At 39.1% G+C, this 15,332-nt stretch overlaps 1 protein-coding gene across 6 annotated transcripts in view; it reads right to left on the minus strand.

Annotated features, from left to right (window-relative positions):
• SYK (spleen associated tyrosine kinase) overlaps nucleotides 1-14,998 on the minus strand; it is a 231,216-nt gene extending 216,218 nt beyond the window's left edge. Inside the window, exons 1-2 of one of the 6 annotated variants that reach the window (XM_073632909.1) lie at nucleotides 14,782-14,998; nucleotides 6,014-6,108 (exon numbers count right to left, since the gene is read on the minus strand). The gene's annotated coding sequence lies outside the window, so the exon portion shown is untranslated. Of the gene's footprint in view, nucleotides 1-6,013; nucleotides 6,109-14,593 lie in introns of all 6 variants that reach the window. The other 5 variants (XM_073632905.1, XM_073632922.1, XM_073632929.1 and 2 more) reach the window with 5 other exon arrangements.
• Between the last annotated feature and the right edge of the window lie 334 nt (nucleotides 14,999-15,332).

The following is a 15,332-nucleotide window of genomic DNA, read 5'->3' on the forward strand; positions in this document are numbered from 1 at the left end:
GAGGATACCGGGGTTATGGCAGCTAGCTGCTGCCATAAAAAGGTATTCCTCTTGAAACTGCCAGCATATAACTACGGCGGGCAGTCCGTAAGTGGTTAAAATCCAGTGATACAATGTCTCACCCTGCCCTGCACATGCTCAGTTGCTTTCCAGTTGCTTTCCATTTTTAGGCACTTTTAGGCACTTAAAGTGGAATTAAACCCTTCTATCCTTTACAGACAAGGAAGCTGCTTCTGTTTGATCTGCAGCTGCCATGGTGCTGCACATGTGATCAGTTACAGTATGACTCAGTCTCCAGCCATTTGATGGTTTGACAGTTTGGTTGAGAACACAAGCAAATGTGACAGTTAGCAATCCCAGCATTCCAGAAATTAAACTGTTTTTTGAAACCATTATGGGTTAAGTTCTGCTTTATGATTTACTGCTGTTCAGGGGCTCTGGGCTTAAGCAAAATTGCAGCCTCCAGCAAGAAGAAACAAGAGAAATGCTGGAGGCAATTTACAGCACACACTTATTTTGGTAGCATAATTATTAATGTGGAATGTATGTTCCTTGCTAAAGAAAAAAGCTAATCACAGACATGCCTCAAAACTATTTTGATTTAACACTCCAACCTTCTGGCTTTAAACACTTCAGCCCCGGACCATTTGGCTGGCAAAGACCAGAGCACTTTTTGCAATACGGCACTGCGTCGCTTTAACTGACAACTGCGCGGTCGTGTGACGTGGCTCCCAAACAAAATTGACGTCCTTTTTTTCCCCACAATTAGAGCTTTCTTTTGGTGGTATATGATCATCTCTGCATTTTTTATTTTTTGTGCTATAAACAAAAAAGAGTGATAATTTAAAAAAAAAAAAAACACGTTATTTTTTTACTTTTTCCTATAATAAATATCCCCAAAAAATATATAAAAATACTTTTTTTTTTCCTCAGTTTAGGCCGATAGGTATTCTTCTACATATTTTTGGTAAAAAAATCGCAATAAGCATTTATTGATTGGTTTGCGCAAAAGTTATAGCGTCTACAAAATTGGGGATAGTTTTATGGCATTTTGATTGATATTTTTTTTTTTTACTAGTAATGGAGGCGATCAGCAATTTTTATCATGACTGCGACATTATGGCGGACAGATCAGACACTTTTGGCGCGATTTTGGGGCCATTCACATTTATACAGCAATCAGTGCGATTAAAAATGCATTGATTACTGTGTAAATATGACTGGCAGTGAAGAGGTTAACCAGGAGGGGGCTCTGTAGGGATGTGTTCTAACTGTGGGTGGGGATGGGCTATGTGTGACATGACACTGATCACCGCTTACCGATTACAGGGAGCGGTGATCAGTGTCAGTAGATAGAATTGGGAAATGCTTGTTTACATCAGAATTTCCCCATTCTTCCTCTCCGTGAGACGATCGCGGGTATCGCGATCACACTCACGGAGCTTGTGTCGGGCGCGCGCGTCGCTGGCGGGCGCGCACGCGCCCACAAGCCGCATCCTAAAGGGCAACGTACAGGTACGTTAATATGTCTGTACGTGCCCCTCTGCTGACGTATATTGGCGTGAGCTGGTCGGCAAGTGGTTAAGAAACACTTAAAAATATTTTAAAAATTAGAGAAAACTGTAGTCAATTGCAATTGTTTTTGCAGATCAAGCAGAGAAAAAAAAATATGGAATCACTCAATTCTGATGAAAATATTATGGAATCACTATGTATTTTGCAGTTCTAAAACAATAATCTGCATGAGATCACATCTGCTAATTAGTTTGCAGTAAAAAAAAAAGAGTGCTTGCACACCTTGGTGAGCTGTTGCACCAACCTAAATGACTCATGGCTCCAACACAAGAGATGACAGTTGAAAGAAAGGAGAGGATTATAAAAGGTAAATCATGTTGAAAACGATGTTGGTTGTTTCCAGTCAGCTGTGTCTAAAATCTGGACCAAGTACAAATCAAATGGGAAGGTTGTTAAAGGGAAGCGTACTGGTAGACCAAGAAAGAAGTCAAAAGGGGTTATTTACGAAAAGGCAAATACACTTTGCACTGCAAGTGCAGTTGAAAGTGCACTGAAAGTGCGCTCGGAAGTGCAGTCACTCTGAATCTAAGGGGTAGATAGGAAATGAGTGCAAGCTCTGCTGATTTTATCATCCAATCATGTGCAAGCTAAAATGCTGTTTTTTATTTTCCTTGCATGTCCCCCCTGGATCTACAGCGACTTTACTTCCAAATGCACTTGTAGTGCAAAGTGGATTTTCCTTTAGTAAATAAGCCCCAAAGTGCCAAGATAGAAAACTAAGAGCCCATTCACACAGGGGCAACACGACTTCCAGCACAACTTTGGGAGGCAACTTGGACACGACTTGAGTATGAATCACAGCACGACTTGGGGCAACTTACAACACAACTTGAAGTCGCCTCCAGGACAGGGAACTTTACAAGTGGCCAATCAGAGCTTATCAGCTGTGTGTGAGAAGGAGGGGGCTGGCTGTTTAGTGGAGGAAATTACTTTCTGTTTCTTTTCTGCTTCCTGTAAAGTTGCCTCAGTATGAACAGTGATCAGACTTGGAGGCAACTTCCATTGAAATCAATGGGTACAAGTTGCCTTCAAGTCGGATTGAAGTAGTACAGGAACCTTTTCTGAAGTCGGAGCGACTGCAGTAGTGTGCATTAAGACAGATCCATTCACTTACATTGATTTTTTCGTGTAGCGCGACTTGAGGCGACTAGGGGCGACTTGGGGCGACTTGAAGTCGGATCCAAAGTTGCCCCTGTGTGAATGGGCTCTTAAAACAATATGCTTTGAAAACAGAAAAACAAATGGAACAAATGGTCAGAAACTGGAGTCAATGTGAACTGTAAGACATAGCCTTAAGGAAATGGGATTTACATACAGAAAAGCCAAACGAAAATCATCATTAACACCTAAACAGAAAAAAAACAAGGTTACGGTGAGCTAAAGAAAAGCAGTCATGGACTGTGGATGACTAGATGAAAGTGATATTCAGTAATGAATCACGAATCTGCATTGGGAAGGGTGATGATGTTGGAACTTTTGTTTGGTGCCGTTCCAATGAAATGTATGAAGAAGATTGCCTGAAGAAAACATGCAAATTTCAACAATCATTGAAGATATGCAGTTGCACGCTACGTAAACTGTTGACGCTATATAAATCCTATATAATAATAAGTTGCATGTCAGGTAAAGGTACGGGGGAGATGACAGTCATTAAATTTTCAAAAAAGGCACAAGTTTATATTGAGATTTTGGACACTTTTCTTATTCCATCAATCGAAAGGATGTTTGGTGATGATGACATCATTTTCCAGGATGATAATGCATCGGGCAAAAGCTGTGAAAACTTTCCTTCAAGAAAGACATATAATGTCAATGGCATGGCCTGCAAATAGTCCAGACCTCAATCCATTTGAAAATCTATGGTGGAAATTAAAGAAAATTACAAGGCTCCAACCTGCAAAGCTGATCTGGCAACTGCAAGAATACTGTTTGTCGATAGTTAAATCTATGCCTCAGAGAATTCAAGCTGTTATAAAAGCCAGAGGCGGTGCAACAAAGTGCTAGTGGTGTACTGTAGTGTTTTTTTTCCCATAACATTTTCCTCTGAATTGAGTGATTCCATATTTTTTTCCTCTGCTTAATCTGCAAAAACAGTTGCAATTGACTAGAATTTTCTTTTTTTTTTTTTTTCAAGTGTTTCTTAAAGCCAGAAGGTTGGAATGTTAAATGAAAATAGTTTTGAGGCATGTCTGTGAGTAGTTTCTACAGAATTAAACAACTGAATGAACATTTTCCAAGAGTGGTATTTCCATACTTTTTGCCAGGGGTTGCAATGCGCAACAAACCTTGATCATGTTCCTAAAATATCTGGAACTGAGCTGTGGAAAAAAAAAATTACACCTTGACCATGGTAGTATGCAAGGCCTCTGCTGCTAAAGTGTGCAGTACTCCTCTTCAGGCCTAGGCCAAACTGTCAAGAGACTGTTTTGGAAACCATTTGGGCAAGGTGGTGCTTTGGCCCCCCATCTCTGCAAATCTGTTAAGCAAGAGGACCCATGTAGATCTGGAAACTGGCGGAACAACCAGGATGCTAGTGCCCTCCGATACACATATACAGTCATTGTGGTGGGCACCAAAGCACAACAATTAAGTTAGGTTGGATGGGTCCCTAACAAACCAGCTCATAGAAAATTCTCGAGCCAATAAACACTGTGTCTGTCCAAGGAAGGCCAGACAGTAGTTTTTGTGCAGTAAAGGAAAGCCATTTTATTTACGAAATTGTTGCCTGGCAAAAATATATTATGCCCTGTACACACGATCGGATATTGATCGGTCATTTCGACAACAAAATCCATCGGATATTTTCCCATGGATTTTGGGCCAAACTTGTCTTGCATACACACGGTCGCACAAAGTTGTCGGAAAATCCGATCGTTCTGAACTTGGTGTCGTAAAACACGTACGTCGGGACTATAAACGGGGCAGTAGCCAATAGCTTTCGTCTCTTAATTTATTCATGCGTGGCACTTTGTGCGTCAGATTTGTGCACATACGATCGGAATTTAAACGATCGGATTTTGTTGTCGGAAAATTTTATATCCTGCTCTCAAACTTTGTGTGTCGGAAATTCTGACGGAAAAAGTCCGATGGAGCCAACACACGATTGGAATTTCCGACAACACAATCCGATCGTACTTTTTCCATCGCAAAATCCGACCGTGTGTACAGGACATTAGTGTTTTTTAAGAAGTATGGTTGTTCTTTGAATTACAGAGGACTTGGGGAACAATCCAATTTGTGATATTTGCATTGACATGCATTCTCAAATCATGTTTAATGCAATAATGAAGAGTGACCCCTGATGCTAGCTATATCTCAGGGGAGAGGTGAAAATACAGCTAATCATCTATGAATTTCAGAATGAAACATACTAAGGACCATATGTGCTAACCATTGATATGCATGATTTCAGTTAACTTACACTCTCTAAATAAGCATATTCTTTATTTTGCTAGAAGCAATGTTCAGCTGATGATACAGATATATGCTATATCACTTTATTAACAGTAATTTGTCACTTTTTCAGAAATACTAACTTGGAATGGCATTTCTAAAGGCTGTTTGAATGCACTTTGGCCTTACTTTGAAGAGAAGGACAATGAACGAAGAGGTACCATCTGGTAAGATTTGCTTTAACAGTTATGATATTCAAGGGATCTCATTCCAATGAGTAACTAGCCACTTTGAAATGTAAACCCAGGGTGATAAACTATGTGTACAAAATTATCCCTTGTTACTAGTTTGAATGAAATCATAGTTATTTATTAAACACTTACCAGTGGCTCTTGGCAGTTTCATTTGCAGATTTATATGTTGGTATCTATTTAATAAATTACATTGAACTCTCAGAAGGATTGAACATAAAAAGCAATAATTAGAGTTTAATTAAAGGATTACTTTTTCGTGTCTATGTTGCATAACTTGTTTTTCTGCTTCTGCAGCTTATATGGGGAAACAGGTATGAGGCTTATGCAAATGATTATACTTACAGTATGTCATTTGCTCGCTAGCCCATTTAAACAGCATTTCTGCATCTTCAGTAGAATAAAATGCTACTTCAATTTGTGGTTAATGGCTATCATGTGACCATTACGCCACTATGCAGGACAACCATAATATATATTTTTAGAGATTCTTGACTCAGGGTAGTTTCCTGTTAGTCCACTACAATATGACAGCTGTCACAGTTAATGTACCCATGTAGTTGTTTTTTTTTCCTTTTAAACTAATTATAAAATGATCAAACACGAGCTGTAAAGAAATGTGGTTAACAGTCATCTTATCAGTGCAACTCCCATGTAGCCCCATTTACTGTAAATGGGTCACTGTCTACTTGCTGGCTTGCAGGCCAGCCTAGTTGGGGAAAAGTATAGTCTTTGACTGTGGCCTTGGTAATACCAGCATTACAGAAACCTTTTTTAAAAGTACTGTAGCTTACCATTGTTGATGCAGCATCATAGATGTATTATTTAATCCAATCAGTAGGTAGCTTTCCTTTTTTGTGTGTTTTCTAATTTCTCTTTATTTCCAGCTCTAAAAAACATGTAAAGAGAGCTCAACATTGTAAGCCTAAATTTGCATACATTATTTATATAAGTCAGAACAGTGACTCTTCTCCGCATGTCTCTCCATCGCCATCGATATAGCTAAATTTAATGGGGGTTAATTTACTTCCCTTGCAAAGTGAATAGTCTATGTGTCTTTAGTAAATCAGCCCCAAAGGGTATGAAAGAAAACAAGTGCTCTGGGAATCCTTTGTCATGTAATAAATGTTTTTTCTTGTCAAAACAAAAATTGCATACATATAAAAGCAAGAAAGGTAAAAAAAATAAAAAATAAACATCCATTTAAAAAGTTATAAATTGCCAACTTTAAAAATGTAAATTTAAAATGACCATAAAGCAAATTTTTGAGATAAAAGAGTTAGCAAGGATTTAGTGACTTTACCTGTCATTTTTAAACCAAAATGGTCCAGGATAAATTGTGATCAGAATTTACTTTTAAATTTTGCCCAGTGTTTCTAGTTAAAATAAATCATACAGAGACAGAGTTGCTTAAAAAGAAGATAATAGTTTGCATCAACTTTATTAACATTTTTTTAAATATTGGGTTTTTCCTTGTTTTACAAATACACATTTCTAAAAAGTACACCCATGACACGTGGCTCACCAAACTTTATCAACTTTCTAAAGGGAGGGGCGCAGCAGTACCTTTTACTGCGTGGTGAGTCTTACTGCGTGGTCAGTCTTTTGTAATCCTAAATTTCAACCTAAGCTACTGACCTCTGTGAACAGAAGGCTTTTTACAACACCAAAGTTAAAAATAGAAAGGTAAACACTTGAAAAGGAGCCAGGACATTCACATGCTAACTGGAAAAAAGTAAAAAACATGCATTTGTAGTATTTCATATTTAACAGAATAAAAAGGCACATTGGGTGAGATTTGCTAAAACTGGTGCCCGCATACTGGTGCAGCTGTGCATAGTAACCAATCAGTTTCCAGGTTTTATTGTCAAAGCTTAATTGAGCAAGCTGACGTTAGAAGCTGATTGGTTGCTATGCACAGCTGCACCAGTTTCTGGGTGCACCAGTTTTAGTAAATCTCCCCCCATTCATTTTTTTTATTTTAGCCCTGGATTTAATAAATAAATAAAAAAGTATAGAAATTCACTGTAATTTCCCTTTAACAGATTGTGTCACGTCTCTAAAAAAAATCCTACTAACTTCCTTCTGCAATAGTAGAAGCTAAGTTCCCTGGTGGCAGAGAATAAAATCTTCTCTGTCTTTATGGACTCCACATACTGCTGCTATCCAACATTTCTGGGTGTGACAGACAGAATACTGTGGCTAGCTGGGGGAACCAGGGTGCCCAGTGGGCAACATGATAACAGATACAATCAGAAGCATCGAATAGCAGCAGCACCCAGAGACAGCAGAGGACAGTAAAGATTTTACTTGCTGCCTGTCAGGGAGGTAAATATTTGGCTTATTCTTTTGCAGGTGCAGCTGGCTGTATTTTTTTGTGATATGACAGGGTCTCCTTGAAGTTGGAAATACATAGAGAGGCCAAGATAGACAAGCATTGAGGAATATGCCAACTTTTGTTGAGATTGTGTGTCTCCAACTTTTCTTTCTGATTCAATAGATGTTTGGATGTTACACACACTCGGTGAAGAGCTTTCCAGGCTTGCTATGAAGGGGAGGAAATGATTGCTGGGTCATTCTTCAATATAGTAGAAAAAAATAAAACATTTAAAAAATAACCCAATACATATTGTTGAATATGAGAAATTGCCATTGCTCACATGTTCCATCCCTAAAATAGCTAGTTATGGAACAATGTGCATTTACTGTAGCACCTAGGGAGCAGAGTTTTAGTTTTTCTTGTGAAATAAAAGCACCAGACAAAAGCAAACATCTTCATTTTATGAACATAGATATTAGATGGAAAGGTGCTAGTTCAATGTAGGCGTATACACAGCTGCTAGCAATGCTTTTTATTTGATGAGTTACCATGTCTTGTGCATCATCCGAAATTTCAAAACAAAGGGAGTGCCAGTAATGTCTTTCGTAATAAGAAAAAAAGGTAGAGAGCAAGGCTGAAGAACACAAAATTATGTTTTCAAGTCTTCCAAATTGCAGCTATACCAATGTTTTGGTATGTGTATTGGGGAAGTATTGAAGGGGTGATTATGTAGCTTTAGACATAAATAATGCATTAATAATAATTAATAATAAAAAGAATCTTAAGCTTACCATACATTTTAAAATCTGACTGTGAACTTTGCGTACAATCTCTTTTAGATTTAAAATGAGTGCCGATCAGCTCTCCCTGTCAGCGCGAACCGAGGAATGCCGTTTACCGCCACTTCATGGTTCATGCGATGATCAGCTGTGATCGGTCACAGCTGATCACGTGGTTAAGAAGGCTCTGTCAGAGGCTTCTTATCACGGTCGGAGATGCAGAGTGTCAGACTGACACGCGGCACTCGCGATCGCCGCGCTGCGTGCCCCCACGGGCACGCGCCGACATGTTATCCTGCTGGACGTCATATGACACCCAGTCTGGATAACAGAACTTCTTCCCAGCCATCATTCTGTTGTAGGCTTGGCGGGAAGTGGTTAAATCTGTATCTAAATATGTAGGCATTTACTGTATTCTACATATGTTATAGTTGCTGGTAGAGCTAAAAGAGGTTAAACATTCAGATTGTAATGTGTGTGCCAAGCTTTAGGCTGGATATATGGATATGTTTTTTTTCTTTAAAGGATAAGTTCACCTTTTGGAACATGTTACATGTTCCACCTGTATTTAGGGTGGAACATGTAACATGTTTCAGCAGCTGCAGCCTCTCCCCCTCTGCCCCATTCCCAGTGACAGCGAGCGGGTATCTTCCCTGAGTGCCCGCTGTCACTGTTTGAATATAATGTGGCCGTGCGGGATTTCCGCTTGCCTGGCCGTGTCATTCATCAACAGAGTTCTGTAAATGGGAAACTACAAGTACTGATAGCCTTTGCAGCTGTCAACTTGTAGTTCTCAATGAACTAACATGGCACTGTTGAGAACTGTGGTAATTCAATGTCTCCTCCTGTCAGTCTGTATCTGTCTGCCCGTACAAGGTACGAGCAGACAGATACACTGACAAGTCTGCAGGAGTCCTGCATGGCACCAGGGATCTGGTGCTTTCCAGGATCGGAGTAAAAAAATAACAGATGCACATTTATTTTATCTGCAAAAAGGTGTGCATTTATTTATTTTATTTAACTTAAAAAAAAATTTCAATCAAAAGAAGTTTTATTGTGCCAATTGTAATACATTACAGGTTACATTAAAAAAAATATATATATGTATATATATTTATATCAGTATATTTATATCAGTAGGTATGCAAACTACAAATAAAGGGAATAAAACCACATTGATGTCATAGTGCTATATACCCATAATCTAAACCTTAGGTGTTTTTTGTAGGATTATACTTTCACAAAAGGCATTGGATGGTAAGTTAGTACCAGATAACACATAGAAAACAATAAAAACAATAGCAACCATCCATGTCGAGTAGGCAGGGTCTAACCTGCCAACCCAATACAGAAGAACAGAAGGCCAACAGGTCAAAGAATGATCGTGGTTGCCCTTACCTACCCTCTTTTAAAGAAACTTCCCCTCTATGGTCAGAGGGTGCATATAGTTGTACTTACGTAATTAAATATTAACAACAGTAAAAATTGTCTTGCCTCCCACCCTAGAGGTCAATGTTATCCTTTTCCACAGACATTCATGCCTTTTATGCTTGTAGCAACCAATGCAAGTCCAGCTGCGGGGGTGCCAACCCTGGAGTTTTGAACCAGGTTTGCCATATGGAATAAAATTTACGATTCGCATTTCTATGCTGATATGTCAAATGCTCCCTGACCAGGATGTAATTGACTTGTTCTACCCATTGTTTCTTAGTGGGAACACGTGGAGAAAGCCAGAACCTGGCCACTAGCTTTCGAGCTTTATATAGTAGTTTAAGCACTGCTATATTGATGAGGGGGGGTATATATTTCTTCATCAACAGCTCCTAAGACACAGATTAAAGGATCCAATGGGACCCCAACCTGGTAAACTGTAGATTGCTGGATAACTAGATTGCATGCACATCTCCCAAATTTCATTATTTATCTCCCCCTAAGTCCTGTGTCCATCCCCTCCTAAACGGTAAAGTTGCTGGGTCTTGTATGGATGATTGTAGGCTTGAATAGATATGAGATATCAGGCCCTTTTTCTCTTGTCCGTAAAAGATGTCCCTTAGCAAGGGATGAATCGAAAGTGAAAGTGTGGATATACGACCCTGGGCCTGGAAAGCATGTCTCAATTGGAGGTAGTTATAAAATTGTTGTCTAGGTAGGTTAAATTCTGCCTGCAGGTCCATAAAGGATTTTAGTATATTTTGGGTATATAATTGAGAAATATTACAGATGCCAGCCAGTTTCCATGCCTGGAAAATTTCCAGTTTATATACTTCTGCCACATTAGGATCGAACCATAATGGAGTATCTTCAAGAAATCCTGAGATCCCCAAACAGTAGCCCAGAGTTGTTTTAAGAGAATTATAGTGGGTGCTGATTGTGGCAGATTGGGTAACCCAAAGCTACTCAGTGTTGTAGTTGAGAGGCATAAAAATAAAGCTTAGGATTAGGTCTGCTGCCCCTCCCCGATCTTTGCTATACTGCAGTGTGGAAAGACGCATCCTAGCTACTTGTTTTTTCCATATTAAAGATCTGAATAAGGTGTCAATGCAAGTGAACCATCTGCGAGGTATTCACCGAGGAGAATTGTGCAGAATGTACAACAATTGGGGGCACCAAACCATTTTAATTAGGTTTATCCTACCAATTACTATTAGTGGTAATTTACACCAAGTATTACAGGTCAATTGGAGTCATTTGAAAAGGGGGAGTAAATTCTCTTCTAAGTAATTCAACGGGTTGGCAGACACCTGAACTCCCAGATATTTGAATGAGGAGACTACCTTAAGGGATTCTGCAACAACCGGCAACTAAACCATTGGATCATCTAAAGGCAAAAGAACTGTTTTGTTCCAGTTGATGGAGAATCCCGAAAAAAGAGCCAAAGTACTGAATCACTGACATTGCGTTGGTGAGGGATGCGTCCGAGTCCCCCAGATAAAGAAGAGTTTCTTCAGCGTATATGGGAGATTATTTCCACACCCGATTCCCTGTTAAAGCCTGCAATAGATGGGGATGACCATTTGGTAGCCACCAGTGGTTCCAGGGCTAATGCAAGTCACAGGGGTGACAATGGACACCCCTGCCTCATACCCCAGAATAGGGGAAAGGGGTCTGTTAGATCTCCGTTTATGCGTAGCCTAGCTGTAGGGGCCACATACAACAATTTCACCCAGTTAATAAATTTATCCCCCAGTCCAAAGCAACTCAGCACCTCCCATAGGTAAGGCTATTCGACACTGTTGAAAGGGGAGTCGTGCAGAATGTTTAGCCACCAGCAACTGCTGAGCCCCTCTGCATGGGGGCCCAGTCATCCTCCAATGTACTGACGCGCCCTTCAATGCCTGAGGTTCAGTCTCTGAATTTTTGCATGTCTTGGCGGAGGAATGACATTTCAGCTTTCACCCCCTTAACCTCAGATGCCAGGGCTGTGATAGAGAAGTTGCATGACGTGACTGCAGAGAAAATTGCTTGCAGAGTAGGTTCTGGCCCGGCCGGGTCTGAGATCATGGCCATATGCGGGGCTTGAACAACAGGGGTTGTACTCACAGTGTCCCATGGAAGCAATGGCGCCATTGTATCCTCAAGTGGCACTGTGTCGTCGGCGTCAGACTGAGAGCCGCTGTGATCTTCTAGCATGTCTCCAGACAGCTCAGAGGAGTCTCATGTACCAGGCATGGAGAACAGCTTTTGAGCTGCCTCCATGTACTTCTTCTTGGCAGATTTCTATGCCGAGCATCCATCTTGGCCAGTATGGTCCAGAGCAAGGCGAGTAGCAGAGCCACGTCTAGACATCTCGTCGGTGAGCAGGAAACACAGCACCCGGTAGATTATAGGTGTAGCAATCACCTCAGGGCTAAATATCTCAGAAATCGGGTGATGTTAGGCAGTAAGCAGGATAAAAGAGCGGAGATTCGTCGGAGCTCACAAGTCGTGCGTCTGACTACATGCACTGCCAAGCCACTCCCCCATTATTTTATTTTTTTGAAAAAGTGAACTTGTCCGTTCACACCACATGCAGTCCAGTGCATTTATTTTTACTGCATCAAAAACGCATGTAAAGTAGGTTATATGGTTCCAACAGCATATTTCATACCAGTGCGGTCAGTTTCAAGGTTCCAGAAAAAAAAAAGTTCCAGTTCCAGAAAAAATAGTAGAACATGCTGCATTATTCCTGCACTGAACTGTACTGGAATGTGGCAAAACTATTTAAAAAGGCACCAGAACGCATAAAAACGCACCACATTGCACCAGACCCCAGTACAGTAAAAAAAAAAAAAAACACCACTGGAAAAAAGAAAAAAAAGCATCTGGAATGCTTCCGGAAACACATGAAAATCACAACAAAAACGCACTTGAATGCATAAAAAATGCATTAAAAACACGCATGCAGAAACATATCCGGAAAGGATCTGGAGGATGTTTTTGTGGTATGAACCAGCCCTTAAAGCCAGCATGCTGATTAAAAAAAATGACATATTTCTCTGCACATTCAGTCAGGAAAATGTCAAGGTATACCATTTACACTGTGGGGTTGATTTACTAAAACCGGAGAGTGCAAAATTTGGTGCAGTTCTGCATAGAAACCAATCAGCTTCCAGGCTTTTTTGTCAAAGCCTAATTGAAAAAGGAGAAGTTGGAAGCTGATTGGCTGCCACGCACAGCTGTACCAGATTTTGCACTCTCCAGTTTTAGTAAATCAACCCTTGTGAGTCAACATATTTTGTGATCTATTCATTTCTATGTTCATTTAGAAAAAGACATTAGACTAAAAAACAAGTGAAGCAAATTATCTAAAAACAGTGTCATAAACATAAATACCATTATTTAGGAAAATAATTACTCCAAGTCACTATAATTATTACATCCTACATTATTAACAATGTATTAATGAATAAGGAGCTCCATTCATTTATTTTATTACATTTACCTAAATTTTAGCTTTTCATTTCAGGAAATTAGTTGCAAATAGCCAATTTTCAATTTATAGTGATCATACATGCAGTGCCTGATAAAAGTTCTCCTGAGGAAGCCATCGTTTGGCGAAACATGTAGAGATTATAATCGGTTGCATCTGTTCCATGTATTGTTTTGATATTTTTGACAACAATATGTTGATTTTTAGATGTTTCTAAATAAAAATTTGATATATATGTTTTGTCGTGTTTTGTCACTTGAAAAATTCCATATTTTGGTTCTTTGTTATATAGTTGCAAATAGTGTTTCATTCCATTTAGCAATCTTTTTGGGAGCATTATAAAACACCTTTTCTTTTGTATATTATATATATTTCTATATAACTTGCACTTGAAACTTGAAAAAAAAAAAAAAACAACCTGTTTAGTGAAAATGAATGCCAACATGTAATAAACAACACTGTCATGTGTACAGTCTTGAGGAAAGAAAGACATTAAGGTTGTGAATAAAGAGCAAGAGGGCAGTATTTTCAATATAAAGCTAAGATCAAGAACACTGGGGCATTACCTCAGAGGAAAGTTCATAACTAACTCGAAAAGTATTATTTTTACCCAAATAGTAGTTGATGCTTGGAACAGACTTTCAGCAGAGGTAGCGAGTCAGTCAATAGTAAGTTGATTTAAATTGATGCTTGGGAAAAATATACATAGATATGCAAACAAAAAAAAGTAAAAAAAAATAAAAAGGATCAAACTCATTGACCCCCCCCTTTTTTTTTCTGCAATCGCTGTTTTATGTTTCTATGCAACATTAAAAATTATTGGGGGTTCTTGTATTTTCTGCTTCAGCTGTTATTTTTCCAGTTCTAGTTAAGAACAAAAAAAAAAAAAATAAAAAACATTCTGACATATTTGTTTCCTAGTTATCTTTTTTTTATAGCTTAGTCTAATTTGTATATTGTATTGTTTATGACACACTTTGTAAAAGGAAATTTCATCTTTGTTTCAGTTTGGATTTTTATATATAGTTTCAGGTTGCAAAATCATAAAGCAAGCAACAAAATAATATTAGGGAAAGTCAATAACACAACTCGAAATGGGCTTGTTCAAAAATATAGGATAGAGTCAAATTTGCAGTGCTATTAAGCATCTTTCTTTTTTTGGTCTGGCTTTAGTGCAATGAATTCTTATAGGTTGGTTTAGGATACTGTACTTTTACAGGTGACGCTCTGCTTCTTGCATTGCATATGGCACAAGGCTGTGTTTTCAAGATGTCTGTATAGTAGATTAGAGAGAATAGAAGGGAAGCGATAGTAAGGAAAGGAAACAAGGTGTCATACTGTTTTACGCTGTGGTTCACATGCATACCTAAACAGCAGATGTGCTCCCAGAGAGAGAATTCAGGGCATGGTTGACTGGCACAATGCTGGTAAACAGAGGAAATAAGTTGCTTCATGTTGAAACCAGAAACTTCAGGCACATCCTATTGCTTTGCTCGGAATGTTGTTGCTGCCTATAGTGACTTTACTGTATTTTCTGTTGTGCTGGTACAGTACCTTTCTTCTTTTAGTTCACAAGCAATGCTTTTCTGTCTCCCCATAACAGATATGCTCCTCTTCCCATCTGCAGTTTGCTTTCCTGACAAATTTCACGTCTCTATATTACACCGAATGTTCATTCAGCATAGAAGCCAGAGTATAGTTCTAGACACTCCCACATTTTTGTTTTATGAGTATGGAACTAATAAATGGTAACCAGATAATGGCACGATTCCAGGAAAGGCATCAGTATAGTTTAATGTCACCCTGACAAAGGAAAGTTAAAGTTTCGCCCTGAACATATTAACATCTTAAAGTGGCAATCCATCTAAAAGTGATTCTTTAATTATAGGCTGAGCCTACTTGGAAGAGTCAGCCACTCACTGTTTATATGTCTGTGAAACTCTAACAGCAGGATTTCCCTGTCATAATTCCTGATCATGTTCCTGTCCATTTTTGAGTTTTCTGTGTTCCCACTCTCTTTATAGTGTAATTAACCTTTAAGGTTTAAATGGCAGTTGGTAGCAGTGGCGGCCCATTCATAAGGAGCGCAGGGGCCACCCCCAGAA

Source organism: Aquarana catesbeiana, linkage group LG01, assembly GCF_042186555.1.
Source record: "Aquarana catesbeiana isolate 2022-GZ linkage group LG01, ASM4218655v1, whole genome shotgun sequence".
Taxonomy (NCBI): domain Eukaryota; kingdom Metazoa; phylum Chordata; class Amphibia; order Anura; family Ranidae; genus Aquarana; species Aquarana catesbeiana.